The following is a 17,651-nucleotide window of genomic DNA, read 5'->3' as shown; positions in this document are numbered from 1 at the left end:
ACGAGCTCCCACGATGGTGGCAGCAAAAAGCCTGTGACCCGCTGCCTCTGCTGGTGCAGCTGGGGGAACATCCCCGGGGGAAGGTGCATGAGACAACGAGACTGGCAGCCAAAATTTTCCCTGCCCCGTTCTACAAGCACATACCTCTCAATACAGGGATTAGCAAATTTACTGTAAATGGCCAGAAAGTATTTTAGTCTTTGCAGGCCAGACAGCCTCTCTTGTAACTACTCAACTCCGCTGTCATGCTGGTAAAGCAGCCATAGAGAAGATGCAGCTAAATGGGAGTTGCTGTGTTGCAATAAAACTTTATTTACGACGAACGCTGAGTGGGCTAAATTTGGCCCGACAGGCCCAGGCTCCAAGAAGCAAAGAAGCATTGTTTATTTTTTATTATTTAAGAAACATATATATTTAAAAAAACCCTTTGGACCAATATAATTATCAAACAAAACAAAACACCTCCACAATATCTTACTGACCCTGTGCTGTTCGCCTTCCTCACTCCTGAGAGAGAACCTTTTTCTTGGAAGGGGTACCTAAGTCTCAATGTACCTTGTTCCCAGGAATAAAAATGTCAGATTTGTTCATTATTAACCCACCTACATGACAGCGGGGAGAATCCAAATGTCGGGACCAAGTCGAAACGGTGTCGGGCCGAGAGGAGGCATTTCTCCAGTGCCTTCCACTCACACTGCACACGTTCTGCCACTGCCTTCTGCTCCCGTTCCTTCCACCACACCATGGTCACTGAGGTACAGACGCACCACAGCCCAACAGACCGCAGAGACCCCCCTGAACAAGCACAGGCTCTGTGTAGAGAACAGGGAAGGAACCTGGATTTAGAGGAGCTGCAGCCCATTTGGTCCCAGTTCTGCCACTAACCAGACTCGTCTCCTTTCCTGTGAGTGAGCGCAGTTACACCTGTTCTTGCTCCCTAACAGAGCAGGTGAGGGACCAAATCAGGGAATAGCTGCAAAAGGCCTTTGTGTCATCGCACAATCACCCAGCCGTGTGCACCTCCAGCCTGTACCAAAGACACTAGCAGGATGACAATAAAATCTTCGTTATTGCCAATATGGCAGATGCAGGGGCTCTGGCTCTCATAATTCCACGGGCAGGGTTCTTCCACCCATGCAGAGGAAATGTCTACTAGGATTTTTATCCTAAGCCCTGTTTGTAACAGCAAAGGATGAGATGAAAGGCACCCATCCTTCACCAGGGCTTGGGGACACTAAGTATGTGGCTGACGGGGGCAGCAGGCGCAAGCATCTGGGGACGGGGGCGCGAGACAGACCGTCACTGCATTCCCTCTGAATATATTTTAACATTTCTGAACCAGGCGGGCACCTTCACAGGTGAAACAATTTGGGAAAGAAGAGGCAGAATTTTCATTTACCTTTAATCTCCAGAGGTGGTATCCACCCCAGTCCCAAGATTTAGAATTTGACAATGACATTCTGTCTTCCGTAGAAATGCCTTTATAAGCGGACTGACGCCATGGACGTGAGCGAAATATCCTGAGAGAGAGACAGAGACAAGCTATTGCTCAGTGAGGTGGGATATCATCCCTGCAGAGCACACGCCAGGAGAAAAGCAAATCAGGACACTTCTGCTCTTCCTCCGGGTCAGCAGGTTATTGTGGACTTCATGGGAGAAAGAGTGACTTTCACATTCTCTTCCTTTCTTAAATTTAATTTAAAGCTGCTACAAGCAAAGTAAGTACAATCTATTTAATGATTTAATGGAATTAACGATCTTACAAATAAATTGCCCCTTGGGGCACCCGGGTGGCTGTTGGTTAAGCGTCTGCCTTTGGCTCAGGTCAGGATCTCAGGGTCCTGGGATCAAGCCCTGCATCGGGCTCCCTGCTCAGCTGGGAGCCTGCTTCTCCCTCTGCCTCTGCCCCTCCTGCTCATGGTCTCTCTTTCCAATAAATAAATAAAATCTTTAAAAATTAAAATAAAATGTCCCATTATTTTACATGGGAAAGACAAGTGTTTTACATCAAAATGTCAGATCTAAATGTTCCTTTTGGAAACGTGCTTTTTCATAGCTAGGTGAAAGCTACTCAGGACTCGGCTCAAACTCAGAATTGCGAGATCATGACAAAAATAATATTTTGGGGTCAGGAAATGGGGCAGATAAATGTCAAAACAAACAAAAAAAGTATTTCTTACCGTGTTCCCTTCATCTCCATTCTGTGTGGGTAAGAGCCACTATGTTTATAAAAAGGCCTCACAGAGCATCGGTGGGAGGGGAAGCCAGGAGTAAACGTTGCCCAATAAACGGACTTGTTTAGCTCCGGAGTGGGGAGCTGGAGCAAAGGGGATGGGAAATAAAAGAGGGGGAAAGGAAGATAAAATCTGTGTTCTAAAGCCTTGCGCTTAACTATTTTAAGAACAAAATTGGAGTAGCATTTAGAAACTTACTGCAGTCCTATTGATTCTGCTACTACACAATTTGAGCTTGTATTTTACGTGTCTCTGGCTTCTTATTTTTCGAGGAAATCATTTTTATTGTATGTTATAGAGTATCATCCACAACAGGCTGATTATTGGGAAAAAACTTTAAAAATGCTCACCACACGCTGTTTGGGAAGCACTCTCCTAGTGGGCCCCAGTCTGGAGATGCCAGCCCAGGCAGAGGAAGAGGCAGGCTGGCTGACATGCTGCCTCGGGCACCCAGCTCCCAAGGCCCCGAGGTGGGTCCCTGCCTCTGCAGCAGTGGTATAGAAAGCTTCCTCAGGAGCCCAGGAGGGAGGCTTCAGGCCTCTGAGCCAGGCCTGGCCCCATCTTCCTAATGCCTGGGTTCATCCTGAGCTCCAAGTAAGATCCACGTCCTTTTTCTCAGGGACCACCACGTTAAACGTTCTTTGCATTTCTTATAGAATCTACCCATAGGCTCCATCTTTAGGGCCAGGATTCCTGGCACACACAAGGACTGTGGTCACTTGGTTAATTTCTCAGTCTGGCTGAGACTGAGTCACCCTCCCACCTCAAATCCTTTCTCTGCCTTGATAGAAAGGACTTGCAGAGCCTAACTGTTATTACCGCTTTAATAAAGCCAAAAAAGTAATTCCTTCCTTGAACAGACAATTCACAGTGAAAGATCATATAAATGGCTCTTAAACATACAAAAATGATTTTCAACTTCACCCTCAAAATCAGAGGATTACAAAACAAAATTACTGTAAGATAACATTTTCCCATATCAGATTAACCACAATGAAAAGGTTCATAATACACTGTGTTCATGAGGATGTTGCGATAGGAGCACATTCATATGCCTGGAGAGAGTGAACTCTCTTTTTAAGCATGAATTCCTAAAACCTCAGGCCTCTGGGCTGATGAGGGGAAGTTGGGAGGGAGGGGGTCACTTGCCTCTGTTAATTTCGGAGGACCTCCTCTCCTTAGACAGTCTTATCAAAATGCTGGATGTAAGGGTCATGCCAGTAGCCAAGGCTTACTGCAAACCTGGAACAGAGGAAAGGAGGCAGATGAATAGAGGTCATTAGGTTCTGGCCCAGTTCTCAGGACCCAGGTCGAGGAGGAAAATCATCTACCTCAAAAGGCCAACAGAGGCACGTTTGGTGCTCCCTTACCAATGTCAACAGACTCGGCCATCCCTCTTGGTGCTCACATACACGGCCCCTCAACCTCCCCACAGTGGCCATTTCTTTCCTCTCTTTACTCATGCGGCTAACTCTTTTTCCAGGACCCTAGAGAGCACATAACCTCACCTCATACCTCACCTAGAAGACCTGCCACCACCTATTCCCTCAGCAAACTCACTGGCCAGAGCCAATCAGACAACTCTGCTCAACCAGAAGTTCTGTGTCCATAGGAAAGGAGATCCAGGATTGTTTTGTGAAACTTACGAATGACTACCTAAGTATTTCCCCCGGCTCTGTATTAGGTACCAGTCCTTCCACATCCCTTAAGCAGGTCATAGTGGGAAAACCAGGAACAAATAAACACAACTGCTACAACCTAGAAAATGCTAGAGTAGCCTGTACTCTCTGGTCTATACAACCGGAAAATGCTACGGTAGCCTAAACTCTCCCTGGTCTACGCTACAAGGAAGCAAAGTTTTGGTGTTCTAAGCCGGGGAGCTGAAGTCCAAATATCCCTGAAGGTCTTCTGTCAAACCTGAGTGGAACTAGCCTTAGGACAACAAGACGTAGGGGAAGGAGCCTGGAACGCTAAGGCCATGCCAAGTCACTGTGGGCCTGGAGTCTGCTCTGCCCCTCATCAGTTATCTTGTGAATTAATATATATGTTTACCACTTATTTATTTTTTAAGGTTTTATTTATTTATTTGAGAGAGAGAGAGAGAGAGAATAACTGAGAGAACACAAACAGGGGAAGTAGCAGAGGGAGAGGGAGAAGCAGACTTCCCACTGAGCAGGGACCCTGATGGGGGGCTCGATCTCAGGACCCTGAGATCATGACCTGAGCCCAAGGTAGCCGCTTAACTGACTGAGCCACCCATGCACCCCTGTGTTTAACATTTCAACCAAATGGAGGTGTACCTGGGTGGCTCCGTCAATTCAGTGGCTACCTTGGGTTTAGGCTCACATCATGATCTCAGGGTCCTGGGATTGAGCCCCGTGTCGGACTCTGTGCTCAGCAGGGAGTCTGCTTCAGGATTCTCCCTCCCTTTGCCCATCCCCCTGCTCACTCTCTAAAATAAATAAATATTTTTTAAAAAGTAATACATAGAGGGAGGGAGGCAAGATGATGGAACAGCAGGGGACCTCAATTCATCTGGTCCCTGTAATTTAGCTAGATAACTATTACGTCTTTCCGGACACGTATGAATTCAATCTGAGATGTACAGAAAGAATTGCTGGAATTCTACAAAGAGAAATGTGACCACTTTTTGCAAAGTAGAAGGTGCGGAGAAATGAATCTGTGGGGACATATGGGAAGATCATCTGCAGGGAGAGGGAGCCTGTGTGAGCCGTCCACAGGAAAGTGACATAACCCCAGAGTGCAAAATCAGACCTTTAGAAATCTGCTCCAAGTGAGAGACGTCCCTGCCTGAAAGGTGCTCAGGTGGCGAGGTGGGGCAGAATCCCAGGTGGGGCAGTGTGGTCTCAGGATCCCTAGGGTCACAGGAAAAACAGGGGTACCTGAGCCAGCAGAGTTCCCAGGCACTGGAGCCGGGAAATCTGTTAGGGTCAGGGAGCAGAGGAGGGGGATTGCCATAAACCTCAAACCGCGGCTTGGTCAGGCAACAGCTATCATGTGGGGGCCCTGCAAAGGACAGAAAAGCCGCGACCCTCCGCCTTCTCCTGGGAGGATCAGTGCAGGCATGCACTGCAGGAGACTGCAGAGTTTGGTATACACAAAAGTGAAGACCCCTTATCCCTGAGGGTTTACTGAAGAGAGGGAACCATGATCTTTCAGCACAGGGACTGGAGATCAGGGCATGACCACTTTTGTTTTCATCCTCTAAAGAGGCCCAGAAAGCCTTCAGGGAACAAAAGCCATACAGACCAACTAGAGGCAGTTTACACTGAGCCTGGCCCCCTGGAAATGGAGGGTACAACTCCCCCCAGGCAAAGACACCTGAGAATCAGCACAGTGGGCCCCTCCCCCAGAAAACCATGTGGAAAAACAGGTGAACACCAAGTTTAGAAGCAAGCACTAGGGGAAAACAGTAAATAAAATTCAAAGGTTTTCTCGTGATTTGTTGATCTTTCAGTTTAAAATTTTCCTTTTCTTTTTTCCTTTTCAACTAGTTTCGTATATTATCAACTCTTTGCTTTTAAGTCTTTTTTTAACTTTCATTTTTTTACATTTACATTAGATATATTCTTCCTTTTTGGCTTCTTTTCACTTTATTCAATTTTATGTTTCTGTATATGTATATATACATACACACACACATTGGTGATTTTACATTATTGGGATTTAGTGTCTTTTAACAAACAGACTAAAATATACCCAAGACCAAGTGGATCACCTGTTTTGAACACCTGGGAGATTATATTCTCTCTTCTCCCCTACCCTTTTTTTTTTTTCTTTTTTGGTTTCTGACCTCTTTGGATTTGTCTAGTGTGGATTTTGCTTGGGTCGTGGTTAATATTTTTGATTTTGCTCTCCTGTTCATCCATTCTTCTGTGAGCAAAATAACTAGAAGGAGGAATTCACAACAAAAGAAAGAACCAGAGGCAATACTCTCTGCCACAGATCTAATTGATATGGATATAAGTAAAATATCAGAGCTGGAATTCCGGATAACTATTATAAAGTTATTAGCTGGGCTTGAAAAAAGCATAAAAGAGACTAGAGAATCTTAGTGCAGAAATAAAATCTAATCGGGCTGAAATTTAAAATGCTTTAACTGAGATGCAGTCTAAATTGGATGCTCTAACACCTAGGGTAAGTGAGGCAGAAGAGAGAGTAAGTGACATAGAAGACAAGTTGATGGAAAGGAAGGAAGCCGAGGGAAAGAGAGAAAAACAATTAATGGACCATGAAGGGAGGCTTCAAGAAATCAGCAATACCATAATGCAAAACGATTACTGGGGTCCCCGAGAACAAAGAAAGAGAGAGAGGGGAGACAGAAGGTATATTTGAGCAAATCATAGCTGAGCATTTCCCTATCCCAGGATGGATACAGGCATACAAGTCCAAGATATAGAGAGGACCCCCCTCAAAATCAATAAAAAGAGATCAACACTCCAACATACAAGAGCGAACCTTGCGGATTTCAGACATAAAGAGAAAATCCTGAAAGCATCTCGAGACAAGAGGTTCCTAACCTAAAGGGGTAGCAACACTAGGCTGGCAGCAGACCTATCCACAGAGCCCTGGGAAGCCAGAAAGGGCTGGCATGATATATTCAGGGTACTAAATGAGAAAAACATACAGCCAAGAATACTTTATCCAGCAAGGCTGTCATTCAGAATGGAAGGAGGAATAAAGGGCTTCCTGGACAAACAGAAACTGAAAGAACACATGACCACTAAACCAGCCCTGCAAGAAATATTAAAAGGGATCCTCTAAGCGAAGACTGAGCCCAAAAGTAATGTAAACCAGAAAGAAACAGAAACGATCTACAGAAACTGGGACTCTACAGGTACTACAAAGGCACTAAATTCATATCTCTCAATAGTTACTCTGAATGTAAATGGGCTAAATGCTCCAATCAAAAGACACAGGGTATCAGATTGGATAAAAAAGCAAGACCCATTCATATGCTATCTACAAGAGACTCTGACACCTCCAGATTGAAAGTGAGGAGGGTACAGATCCATTTATGATGCTAATGGACTTCAAAAGAAAGCTGGGGTAGCAATGCTCACATCAGACAAATTAGATTTTAAACCAAAGACTATAGGAAGGCAGGAAGAGGGATGTTATATCATACTTAAAGGGTCCACCCAATAAGAAGATCTAACAATTATAAATATTTATGCTCCTAACATATGCGCAGCCAATTATATAAGTCAATTAAAAACCAAATTAAAGAAACACATTGATGATAATACAATAATCATAGGGGACTTCAACACCCCACTCACAGCAATGGTCAGATCATCTAAGCAGATGATCAACAAGGAAACAAGGGCTCTGAATGACACGCTGTACCAGATGGACTTCATGGATATATACAGAGCATTCCATCCTAAAGCAAAAGAACACACATTCTTCTCCAGTGCACATGGAACATTCTCGAAAACAGATCACACTGGGTCACAAATCAGGTCCCAACCAATACCAAAAGACTGGGATTATTCCCTGCATATTTTCAGACCACAATGCTTTGAAACTGGAACTCAAGCACAAGAGGAAATTTAGAAGGAACACCAACACTCAGAAGCTAAAGAGCATCCTACTAAAGATGAATGGGTCAACCAGGAAATTAAAGAAGAATTTTAAAAAATTCGAGGCAACTGGGTGACTCAGTCATTAAGTGTCTGCCTTTGGCTCAGGGCATGATTCCAGGGTCCTGGGATCAAGCCCCACATTGGGCTCCCTGCTTCTCTGAGAGCCTGCTTCTTCCTCTCCCACTCCCCCTGCGTGGGTTCACTTCTCGCTGGCTGTCTCTCTCTCTGTCAAATAAATAAATAAAATCTTAAAAAAAAAAGAAAAAAATTCTTACCGAATGCAAATGAAAACGCAGCTACTCAAAACCTTTGAGATACAGCAAAAGCAGTCCTAAGAGGAAAGTACATAGCAATACAAGCCTTTCTCAAAAAAAAAATTAGAAAAGTATCAAATACACAAGCTAACCTTACACCTAAAGAAGCTAAAGAAAGGACAGCAAATAAAGCCTAGACCAAGCAGGAGAACGGACATTATAAAAAGCAGAGCAGAAATCAATGAAATCGAAACCAGAAGAACAGTAGAACAGATCAATGAACTTAGAGCTGGTTCTTTGAAATTATTAATAAGACTGATGAACCTCTAGCCAGACTTATCCAAAAGAAAGGGGAAAGGACCCAAAATAATAATATCATGAATGAAAGAGGAGAGATCACAACCAACACCAAGGAAATACAAACAATCTTAAGAACATATTATGAGCAGCTATATGACAACAAATGAGGCAATCTGGAAGAAACGGATGCGTTCCTGGAAACTTACAAACTACCAAAACTAAACCAGGAAGAAACAGAAAATCTGAACAGACCCATAACCAGCAAGGCAATAGAAGCAGTGATAGAAATCTCCCAACACACAAGAGTCCAGGGCCAGATGGTTTCCCAAGGGAATTCTACCACACATTTAAAGAAAAACTCATACCTATTCTTCTGAGGCTGTTTCAAAAAATAGAAATGGAAGGGAAACTTCCAAACTTGTTCTATAAGGCCAGCATTACCTTGATCCCAAAACCAGACAAAGACCCCATGGGTTTAAAAATTCTCACCAACATACTATCCCGTAGGATACAACAGTACGTTAAAAGAAGTATTCACCGTGACCAAGTGGGATTTATTCCTGTGCTGCAAGGGTGGCTCAACATTCGCAAATCAAATCAACATGATACATCACATTAATAAAAGAAAGGACAAGATGCATACGGTCCTCTCAACTGATGCAGAAAAAGCACTGGACAAAATCATTCATCCTTTCTTGATTAAAATTCTCCACAGTGTTGGGGTAGAGGGAACATACCTCAGTAACATAAAAGACATCTACGAAAAGCCCACAGCGAGTATCACTCTCCATGGGGAAAAACTGAGAGCTTTTCCCCTAAGGTCAGGAACACGACAGGGATGCCCACTCTCACCACAGTTGCTCAAATAGAAGTCCTAGCCTCAGCAATCAGACAACAAAAAGAAATAAAAGGCCTCCAAATGGGCAAAGAAGTCAAACAATCACTCTTTGCAGATGACACAATACTTTATGTGGAAAACCCAAACGACTCCACCCCAAAATAGTTAGGACTCATACAAGAATTCAGCAACACGGCAGGATATAAAATCACCGCACAGAAATCAGTTGCATTTCTATACACTAACAATGAGACAGAAGAAAGAGAAATGAAGGAATCGATCCCATTTACAATTGCACCAAAACCCATAAGATACCTAAGAATATACCTAACCAGAGAGGTCAAGGATCTGTATTCCAAAATCTACAGAACACTTATGAAAGAAATTGAGGAAGACACAAAGAAACGGAAAAATGTTCCATGCTCATGGATTGGAAGAATATTGTTAAAATGTCTATGCTACACAGAGTAATCTATACATTCAATGCAATCCCTATGAAAAAACCATCAACTTTTTCACAAAGCTGTAACAAATAATCCTAAGATTTGTATGGAACCAGAAAAGACCCCAAAGAGCCAAAGGAATGTTGAAAAAGAAAACCAAAGCTGGGGGCATCACAATGTCAGACTTCAAGCTCCATTACAAAGCTGTAACCATCAAGACAGCATGGTACTGGCACAAAAACAGACACATGGATCAATGGAACAGAACAGAGAACCCAGACATGGACCCTCAACTCTATGGTCAACTGATCCTCGACAAAGCAGGAAAGAAATCCAATGGAAAAAGGAGAGCCTCTTCAATAAATGGTGCTGGGAAAATTGGACAGCTACATGAAAAAGAATGAAACTTGACCACTCTCTCACACCATACACAAAGATAAACTCAAAATGGATGAAAGACCTTAATGTGAGACAGGAATCCCACAAAATCCTAGAGAACATAGGCAGCAAGCTCTTCCACCTCAGCCGCAGCACCTTCTTGCTAGACACATCTCCAAAGGCAAGGCAAGCAAAAGCAAAAATGAACTATTGGGACTTCATCAAGATAAAAAGCTTCCACACAGCAAAGGAATCAGTCAACAAAACTAAAAGGCAACCCACAGAACGGGAAAAGATATTTGCAAATGTCTTATCAGATAAAGGGCTAGTATCCAAGATCTATAAAGAACTTATCAAACTCAAAACTCAAAAAATGATCCAGAAACGGGCAGAAGACATGTACAGATATTTCTCCAAAGAAGACACACAAATGACCAACAGACACATGAAAACCTGCTCCATATCATTTGGCATCAGGGAAATACAAATCAAAACCACAATGAGATAAAACTTCATACCAGTAAGAATGGCTAAAATTCACAAGACAGGAAACAAATGTTGGCAAGGATGAGGATAAAGGTGAACACTTTTACACTGTTGGTGGGAAGGCAAACTGGTGCAGCCACTCTGGAAAACAGTATGGAGGTTCCTCAAGAAGTTAAAGATAGAGCTACCTTGGGATGCCTGGGTGGCTCAGTCAGTTGAGCATCTGCCTTTGGCTCGGGTCACGATCCCAGACTCCTGGGATCACGTCCCGCGTCGGGCTCCTTGCTCAGCGGGGAGCCACCTTCTCCCTCTGCCTCCCATTCCCCCTGCTTGTGCTCTCTCTCTCTGACAAATAAATAAAATCTTAAAAAAAAAAAAAGAGCTACCCTACAACCCAGCAATTATACTACTAGGTATTTACCCCAAAGATACAAATGTAGTGACCCGAAGGGGCACGTGCACCCCAATGTTCACATCAGCAATGTCCACAACAGCCAAACTGTGGAAAGAGCCAAGATGGCCATCGATAGATGAATGGAAAAAGATGTGGTATTACCATCTATACCACATCTATACCATGTGGAATATTACCCAGCCAACAGAAAGGATGAAAATTTACCATTTACATCCACGTGGATAGAACTGGAGGGTATTATGCTGAGCGAAGTACACTAACCAGTCAGTAAGACAAAGTCAATTATCATATGGTTTCACTCATATGTGGAATATAAGAAACAGGCCAGAGGACCTAGGGGAAGGGAGGGAAAACAGACTGGGAAGTCATCAGAGATGGAGAAAAACCATAGGAGACTCTTAACTCTAGCAAACAAACTGAGGGTTGCCGGAGGGGAGGTGGGTGTGGGGGTGACATAATTCGGTGATGGGCATTAAGGAGGGCACGTGATATGATGAGCACTGGGTGTTACATAAAACTGACAAACTACTGAACACTACATCTGAATCTATGGATGTACTGTAAGTTGGCTAATTGAATTTACATTTTAAAAAAAGTAATAAATAAACCAAATGGAGTTGGTTTTCTGTTATTTACACCCTGAAACATCCTAAATGATATCCTGAGCGCATCAGCTCATTTCCACTTGCTTGAGGAGTAAGCTGAAAGGGGTAGGGTGTGGGTGTGGGTGTGTGTGTGTGTATGATGTCACCCAGCTGGGTTCTGAGCTCCCAGAAGCAGATAGATATTCTATTTTCTCTTTATATCCACTGACAAGGCTTACTGCTCTCTTGACTACAGTCGGTGCAAATCCTGTACAAACATGTCCCCCCCAGTCTCCCACGTCCATGTTCCCACATCCACAGACACCCATAAGGAAGCACATACCTTCGGCTACTCAAGGCAGCAACTCAACACAGAAACACACAAAGTACGCACTAAGGGACACAATTACCTGCAAACCCAGATTGTCAAGGAAAGCTGACCTATAGAGTTTTACAAGGGTGAACAGGCTCAGTTGTCTAAAATGGTGCTTTTCAAACAATGAATTGTGACCCATCCATGTCATAAAATCAATGTAATAGTTTGCAAATCACCGTCTTAGAAAATACAGTCAACTAGAGTAAACTAGAAAAAATCAGTATGGACTACATACTGTAAGAGTTAAAGACTGTTTCAGGAAGCTTTGGTCGAAGTATGTGTTCTGGGTATAAGTGTCATGAAAAATCTGTTCTCCAAACAAACAAAACAAAACAAACTCTTCAAGAAAGAAAGCAAACTGATGGTTGCCAGAGGTAAAGGGGGGGGGGCGAAATTGGTGAAGGGGATTAAGAGTTACAATCTTCCACTTATATAAATAACTCACAAAGATGAAAAGTACAATGTCTGGAATATGGTCAAATAAAATTGTAACAATGCCCTACTGTGTGACATATAGTGACTATACTTAATCGTGGTGAGCGCTGTGTAATGTATACAGACTTGTCAAATCACTATGCTGCACACCTGAAACTGATATAACATTGTATAGATGGATTACTTCAATAATTAAAACAGAGACAATTGCTCTCTGTTGGTGCTTTGAGGAGCACCGTCCTCAAAGGCATCATCTAGTGCCATCTAGTGGTAAAAGCCACATCTGCAGTTGAAGCAAGAACCACAGACCAGTGATGAGAACAGTCCTCAAACATGGATGTCTGGTTGGAAGGAACATTCCAAATGACTGGCCAACCCTGACATCCGGTGCCAGAACCCTTCAACAACACCAAGCCACTCCCTGAGCACGCCCCACAAAGAAGGCACTCGCTCCACCACTCAGCAGCTCTACCTGCTGAAAAGCTGACCAAACTGCCTTCCTCTAGGAGCTCCTCCCTGTACTTCCTACTGCCCTCTCCTGGATGACAAGGAGCAGCTGCTGCATTCGCCCTCAGTTTAACACTATGGATCCAGTTCAAGCAATACCTGTCCAGTGTCTGCTAAGTGCCAGGCATTGGGGATACCGTGGGGAGCCCGGGAAGAGCAGACACAAAGAGACATAAGAGCTTATGCCAGATGAAGGACAACAGCATGGGGGATGGAAGGACCTGCACTAGAGAAGGTAAAAGGGAGGCCTCCCTGAAAAGGGAAGGCCACGTGGAGCCCCACAGAATCGGAGAGAGCTGTGCAAAAGGCATTCCAGACAGGACACACAACAGATAGAAATGCTCTGGGGCAGGAAGCGCCTTGGAATGTTCCAGTAGCAGAAGGCAGGCAGGGAGGCTGAAGAACAGCAGAGAAACAGGAGAAACATCAGAGATTTCTGGGGTGCATGGGTGTGTATGTGTATGTGTGTGTTTTAACTTCTCTTTGTTTTAGAATGTTTCTACACTAACCATATGCCGTATTTCATTCTAAGACACCATCAATTGTAAGACAGAAAAAAGAAGAAACACTGCCAGTTAGTCAGTGTTTTTCTTATTGCTTAGAATTCTAATTTTGTGTTTATGAAAAAGCCCTTTTAGACTTATTTGAACAGAATGAAAGGAAAAAGATGAGTGACATGGGTTGGTTAGGTCTTCCCTTTCAGGATATCTGGGAGTTTCCACACAGCATTGACCTTCGTGCAGCCAAGCACACTGGCGAGGCTGCGCTTCTGAAGAGATCGCCATCATCGGCTCTGAGATTTCTTTCCAAGCTCCTGACCCTCCAGGTGTAGGCTGTGTTACTGAGTCTTTCTTGGTCTGATCAGAAGGTATCGATGGATGGTTCTCGAACAGCAATTAGAATTTGTGCCCCTTCTTCAAATGGCCCCTAGATGGTACGTGGACTGAAGCAGCCAGGGGCTGTGAGTGCAGCGGTCCAACCACTCCACGAGGAAGACTGAGCACGTCCATGTGCACACGTAATGACAACTCTAACACGATGCTCCAGTGACTGCAGGACACACCAGGAAGAAATCAGGGGTGCCTGGGTGGCACAGTCTGTTGGGCAGCCGACCCCTGGTTGTGGCTCAGATTGTGATCTCAGACTCTTGAGATTGAGGCCCATGTCTGGCTCTGCAATGGGCGTGGAGCCTGCTTGGGATCTTTCTCTCTCCCCTGCCCTCCCCACCACTGCTCACACGTGTTCTCTCTCTCTCTCTCTCTCTCTCTCTCAAAAAGTTAAATAAATAAATAGATATTGAAATAAAATGCCAAGAATGAAAAATATCAGATTTAGAAAGACCTTTTAACAGTGTTCATTCAATCCACGATTGTCCTGAAATTTTCATGACATTCACCATGCACCTGCTCCATTTAATATTCCTTTATTTTACATTTTTTAAATATTTTATTTATTTATTTGAGAGACTGAGAACAAGCAAGAACGACAGCACAAGCAGGGGGAGTGGCAGAGGGAGAGGAAAAGGGAGAAGCGTGCGGGGAACCCGACATGCAGCTCAATCCCAGGACCCCGAGATCATGACCCAAGCCAAAGGCAGATGCTCAACCCACTGAGCCACACAGGGGCCCCTCAACAGTCCTTTAGATCAACTCACTTCTTTTAGCACCCAGGTGTGACGTGCTACCTAATATTTTCTTCTAACACACCCTGTAATCAATACCTTTGAAAATGTAACACATCTACCGGGGTGCTACCTAAAGTCACCTCACATTCCTCCCATGGGAAACGCGGATCTGGTCCAGCCACCTGTTCATTCAAGAAGCACTGACTGACTTTGCCCTATCGGCAGGAGTGTCACCTGCAACAGTGGGAACTTGCCAGGAGAGGTGTGACATGCCCTCCAGCGGGCAGTTCTTCGTCTGAGGGAATGGGAAGGGGCCCTCCCCGCTCTCCCAGCCAGTGAGGGTCGAGGCTGGGGCTGCTTCATTTCACTTCTAATCAACAGTGCTGAGTGCTGACTCCAGTGCCAGGCATTACTCCGCATGCTGGACAAACAGGAACACGTACAACCCTCGGAAGCAGCCTATGTGGAAGGCACCGCTTTACAGACAGAGGTCAAGGCTGTTTCCTCAAGCTGTGCAACCTTGCAGGAAACTTCATTCTATTGCTTTTCAAACCTACTTACCCACTTGGACTGCCATCCCTCCCCCAACACTTCAGTTGCGCAAACGGTGTCTGTGTGGATGTGTGTGTGTATTTATACGCAGGGTACGTACATATATACGTACCTACGATGTATATTTATGCAATTGCAAAAATCAATCCGATACTCTTCGCATCGGTTTTCAAGTTTGGAATGTTAACTGCAGGCTGCATACTGGCCTGTAAGATATTGCTCTACCTCTCATTTTTATCGTTGTTCTTTTGCATGGACTAGTCTCAGTGTTTGGTTTCTATTTCTTGTTGGTTTCGTTCTTGGTTATAAATGGAAGGCAGGAAGCAAAGTCTTAAGGGCAATAAACTTTGTACCTACACAGACTTTGAGTCTGTTTTCCTTCTTGTGAGCGCCGTTGCTTTCCTCAGCGGATCCGCAAGGCCTAAAGTGTTAATCACCTAAGGAAAATACAAAACAAAAACAAAGAGTTTTGTCAGAGTTTATCACTGACTCAATCTCTTCATAATTAATTGGCCTGTTTAAAACATCCGGTGGAAAAAAGACAGTCTCTTCAATAAATGGTGCTGGGAAAATTGGACAGCTACATGCAAAAGAATGAAACTTGACCACTCTCTCACACCATACACAAAGATAAACTCCAAATGGATGAAAGACCTCGATGTGAGACAGGAATCCATCAAAATCCTAGAGGAGAACATAGGCAGCAACCTCTACGACATCGGCCAAAGCAACCTTTTTCATGACACACCTCGGAAGACAAGAGAAACAAAAGATAAAATGAACTTGTGGGGCTTCATCAAGATAAAAAGCTTCTGCACAGCCAAGGAAACAGTCAAAAAAACTAAGAGGCAGCCCACGGAATGGGAGAATATATTTGCAAATGGCGCTACAGATAAAAGACTGGTATCCAAGATCTACAAAGAACTTCTCAAACTCAATATGCGAGAAACAAATAAACAAATCACAAAATGGGCAGAAGATATGAACAGACACTTTTCCAATGATGACATACAAATGGCTAACAGACACATGAAAAAATGTTCAAAATCATTAGCCATCAGGGAAATTCAAATCAAAACCACACTAAGATACCACCTTATGCCAGTGAGAATAGCAAAAATTGACAAGGCAAGAAACAACAATTGCTGGAGAGGATGTGGAGAAAGGGGATCCCTCCTACATTGCTGGTGGGAATGCAAGTTGGTACAGCCACTCTGGAAAACAGTGTGGAGGTCCCTTAGAAAGTTAAAAATTGAGCTACCCTATGACCCAGCCATTGCACTACTGGGTATTTACCACAAAGATACAGAAGTAGTGAAGAGAAGGGCCATATGCACCCCAATGTTCACAGCAACATTGTCCACAATAGCTAAATCATGGAAGGAACCGAGATGTCCTTCAACAGATGACTGGATTAAGAAGTTGTGGTCCATATATACAATGGAATATTACTCAGCTATCAGAAAGAACGAGTTCTCAACATTTGCTGCAACATGGACGGCACTGGAGGAGATAATGCTAAGTGAAATAAGTCAAGCAGAGAAAGACAATTATCATGATTTCTCTCATCTATGGAATAGAAGAACTAGGAAGATCGGTAGGGGAAGAAAGGGATAAAAAAAGAGGGGTAATCAGAAGGGGGAATCAAGCATGAGAGACTATGGACTATGAGAAACAAACTGAGGGCTTCAGAGGGGAGGGGGTGGGGGAATGGGATAGACTGGTGATGGGTAGTAAGGAGGGCACGTATAGCATGGTGCACTGGGTGTTATACGCAACTAATGAATCATCGAACTTTACATCAGAAACCAGGGATGTACTGTATGGTGACTAACATAACATACTAAAAAAAAAATTAAGAAAAAAAACAAAACGGGCGCCTGGATGGCTCAGTCAATTGAGTGTCCGACTCTTGATTTCAGCTCAGGTCATGATCTCAGTGTTCAGGCTCCAAGCTCAGTGCAGACTCTGCTTGTCCCTCTCCCTCTCTCCTTCCCGCCCACTCTGTCTTTCTGTCTCTGTGTCTCTCTCAAATAAATAAATAAATAAATAAATAAATAAATAAATAAATAAATAAAATATTGAAAAGAAAAAACAACGCTGTGCCTCAATTAACTAAGACTCATAGGCTAACGTTTCCTCCCAATGGAAGCTACTGGGATTGCCTTCTGGCTTCATCTAACAGCCAATTACTTCACAAGGATTAACAGGATATAAAATCTACTCTCTCTGTTGTAAGGAGTCCCTGAATAGTGGGCAAGACGTTAATGGAAAATGAACCAACATTCACAAGAGGGTGAAATAAGGAGAAGTCAATCAGAAAGTTCCGCGGTACAATGTCTCATACCTGACTTAAACAAACAAACAATAAAAAAAAACAGTTAATACAGAATAGAATAATAGGATACCATGGACCTGAATAATGCTAACATACTTCTGGAAAAAATAAAACACTTAAGAACATGTATTCTGAATATTTTCTCCCAGCCTGTCTTGCCTGCTCATGTTCTTAGTGTATCTATTTTTCCTTTGTAATTAGTGCTTTTTATGTTCTGTATACAAAACATTTGCCTACCCCAAGGTCATCAAGATACTCTCCCATGTTTTCATACAAAA

The 17,651-nt window shown here is 43.6% G+C and overlaps 1 long non-coding RNA gene across 1 annotated transcript; it reads right to left on the bottom strand.

The window, feature by feature from the left end:
- Positions 1-22: 22 nt before the first annotated feature.
- Positions 23-3,375, bottom strand: LOC130542020 (uncharacterized). The gene is made up of 3 exons (XR_008956238.1): positions 2,181-3,375; positions 1,400-1,520; positions 23-812 (listed from the first exon to the last, which is right to left on the bottom strand). It is a non-coding gene; the product is annotated as an uncharacterized LOC130542020 (long non-coding RNA).
- Between the last annotated feature and the right edge of the window lie 14,276 nt (positions 3,376-17,651).

This window comes from Ursus arctos, unplaced genomic scaffold (genome assembly GCF_023065955.2).
Source record: "Ursus arctos isolate Adak ecotype North America unplaced genomic scaffold, UrsArc2.0 scaffold_290, whole genome shotgun sequence".
NCBI lineage: Eukaryota > Metazoa > Chordata > Mammalia > Carnivora > Ursidae > Ursus > Ursus arctos.
The sequence above is the reverse complement of the archived record's forward strand: the minus strand, read 5'-3'. Positions and strand labels throughout refer to the sequence as shown.